This window comes from Schistocerca nitens, chromosome 1, assembly GCF_023898315.1.
Source record: "Schistocerca nitens isolate TAMUIC-IGC-003100 chromosome 1, iqSchNite1.1, whole genome shotgun sequence".
NCBI lineage: Eukaryota > Metazoa > Arthropoda > Insecta > Orthoptera > Acrididae > Schistocerca > Schistocerca nitens.
Window position 1 is genome coordinate 849,956,906 of NC_064614.1, and position 3,439 is coordinate 849,960,344.

The window sequence follows — 3,439 nt, forward strand, 5'->3', positions numbered from 1 at the left end:
TACTGATACACAATTTCCTTCCTTCGTGGTATGCTGATCCAACGCAGCATGCAAGAGAGCTTCATGGTTTAACAAGTAAGAGAAAGATACTGGTAGTATTGATGCTGTGAGGGCGAGTCTTAAGCGTTTCCTGGACAACTCAGTCGGTAAAACTTTTGGCGTATGTATACAGGAACCCAGGTACAAGTTTCGAGCAGACACACTTTTCATCTGTCAAACATTTTCTTCCATGATTTCCATCCAAGACTGGATGTCTACGACTGTTAATAAGGCTTAGCTGCAATACACTTACAAAATGCGCAACTGCTGTTTCAAGTTTGTCTTTCGTGGTGCCGATGGGCGTCACTCGCATTCGACAATAGACTACCAGTATCCGTCTTGCACCGCATGTTACACATGGTGAATGAGACAGGTTCTGTACTGTATCACCGCCGTTAACATTCTGAACTCTACATTCCTCACGTCTCCTATCTCCACTCTACTGTTATAGGTCCGCTGAGCTTGTATTGTCTGTTCTTCAAGGCCCTAATGGGTAACATGCTGGGAGACTGTAACTCAAGTAATCACAAGCGTAATACTATTTTATATCACTATCTCCTTGCAGCTTAACGGGTTTTAAGAGTTCTCTATTACAGCAACTTATATTAATGTTGCACGTTTTCTACCGTTTCTCTAACAGTTTATGGTCCTCTACAATGTGTACAATTTTATTCGCAAGTCTTGCGTCACGCTTTGTAGGCTGTTCGCCAGAAACTGAACATCATTCAGAGAGTTAACGTCCACTAATGAAACGGAAATTAAACAATATTACTAAAATATTTCAAGGGAGGAGCATACGCCAGCCGCAACTGGGTCCTGAAATGCTGTTATTCAATGGCGAAACTTGAAAATTTGTGCTGACCGAGACTCGAATCCGGATTTCGCGCTTTACGCGTGTGGTAGCATTAACCAGCTCAGCTATCCGACCACGCTTCCCGTTCGACCCAAATTCTCAACATATCGCACACTACTAACCACCGTCGGTCTCAAATGTACCTCATCTGCTCGCAGTATTTCCTGTTTTCCCACAAGAGGTACAGTCCCTATGGAAAAAATGGAAATGAGCGTTTGGCGTCATTGGCCGGGCGGCCCCTTACGGGGCAAATCCGGCAGCCGTGGTGCAGGACTTATTACATTGGACGCCACATTGGGCAACCTGCGCGCCGGATGGGGATGAAATGATGATGTAGACAACACAACACCCAGTCCCTGAGCGGAGCAAATCCCCGACCCAGCCGTGAATCGAACCCGGGCCCGTAGGACGGTTATCCGTCCCGCTGACCACTCATCTATCGGGCGGACAGTCCCTATTGTATATCCACAATGAAGATATCACGGGAATCAAGTTCAGAGAGATCCGACACGTCCGACAGAACAAACACCACACATGTGCCCATATGTAGTATAGATAGCCTTGCTCGCTAAGGTAGGTTCTGGGAAGCACGAACACAGAACAGCAGATACTCTTGCTGTGTGCGGCTGGGCATTATCTTGCTGAGATGTAAGCTCAAGATGATTTTCCATTAAGGGCAACAAAATGGGGAGTAGAATATCGACCGCAGACCGCTGTTCTGTAAGGGTGCCGCGGATGACAACCAAAGAGGGTCTGCCATTGCAGACCATCACTCCTTGATATCGGTCCGTATGGCAGACAAGTCAGGTGGGTATTCCACCACTGTCCGTGGTGTCACCAGACACGTCTCCGCTAGTCGTCAGAATTCTAAGCAAAACTCAACACTGAAGACAATTCTACTCTAATTATTGAGATTCCAGGCCGATGACGTATCTGGAGACGCCCTGGACAGCGGTTGGATAGCAGCCTGAGTGTCGCTCGCCATACGGCCTGACAGCCAGGAGTCATGGTTCTGGGATGCCATTTCATTTCATAGCAGGACGCCTTTGGGTAACTTATAATCATCTATTCGTCTGTACATGTAACATGTACATCACATTAACTCCCATTTACGTCCCATTAAGATAATTCCCTCATGATGGAGCATGGTTTTTTTTTCTTAGAGTCTATATAGTATAATTATATAAGTCTGGTTGTCAGTAGGAATTTAGCCACTATCTTTACATATTTATACAGTAGGAATTTAGGCACTATCTTTGAAATTTAATTATAAGTGAAAATAATATTTAAATCACTCTCTGAGTTGAAACAAAAGTACACTGTCAGGTCGTGTCGTAACTTATTATTCCTGTGCACAGAGACTAGTCTCATTTTTTGGCCACATAACGTAAACATGCACCATAAAAATACCACAACTAAAAATCTTCATTTTTTCTGCTACGTTGTGAAATAACCTTTATAATTAATTGTAGTCGGGGGCAACATATAATGAAGTACAGCCCGACATCACCATTCAGTTATGTATAACAACTGCTTCATGACCTGACACGTATTCGATATACACAAAATGTATGCTTACGTTATTTGGTCTGAGGTTAACAATGTGTCATACATATTTTTCTCATATTGTATTTCACGAATTGCAGAGCCTATGTCTAATATTTACAAGTTGCATATGTTACTAGTAGCTCTTGAATATTACAAAACGGCCAAACCAAGTTGTAGTGCAAAATGTTAATAAACAACGCTTTCATAAACGAAAATTCAGTTTTATCATTTTTGCAACACTGTGAAATCTGACGTGAGCAAATATATTAAGTAATCATTAAATTTTAATGATTGGGCACAAATTTCATTTCAACAAATAGAACAACAAATAGAACAATAAAAACAGTTACACATTACTTACAGCGATAATTGTACTGCAAGGCAATGAATTTATCACTTCACACACCAACAACAGTCACTCGCAAACAAGGGTATGCAGATGGTAGTAAAGGCGCCTGACGGATGCGGAATGTAGAAGCACCGTCCGAAAGTCACTTCCACTGGAGTTCTTATTTACCTTTTTCTTCCTCTCTCTCTCTAAAAATATGTACATAATACCAGGAAAATTAATAATAATTTTTTTACATTTTAAGAACAGAACATTCGTTAAAATTTACCCGTCAGCTTACATGAAAATAACGACAGGCATTCCGAAGACACTGCCAACGGCCTTGCCGCAGTGGTAACACCGGTTCCCGTCAGATCACCGAAGTTAAGGGCTGTCGAGCTGGGCTAGCACCTGTATGGGCGACCATCCGGTCTGCCGAGTGCTGTTGGCAAGCGGGCTGCACTCAGCCCTTGTGAGGCAAACTGAGCAGCTACTTGGTTGAGAAGTAGCGGCTCCAGTCTCGGAAACTGACATACGGCCGGGAGAGCGGTGTGCTGACCACATGCCCCTCCATATGCGCATCCAGTGACGCCTATGGGCTGAGGATTACACGGCGGCCGGTCGGTACCGTTGGGCCTTCATGGCGTGTTCGGGAGGAGTTAAGTTTTAGT

The 3,439-nt window shown here is 43.8% G+C and overlaps 1 pseudogene; it reads left to right on the forward strand.

Moving 5' to 3' along the window:
- Positions 1 to 3,101: 3,101 nt before the first annotated feature.
- Positions 3,102 to 3,219, forward strand: LOC126208610 (5S ribosomal RNA; annotated as a pseudogene).
- Positions 3,220 to 3,439: the final 220 nt, after the last annotated feature.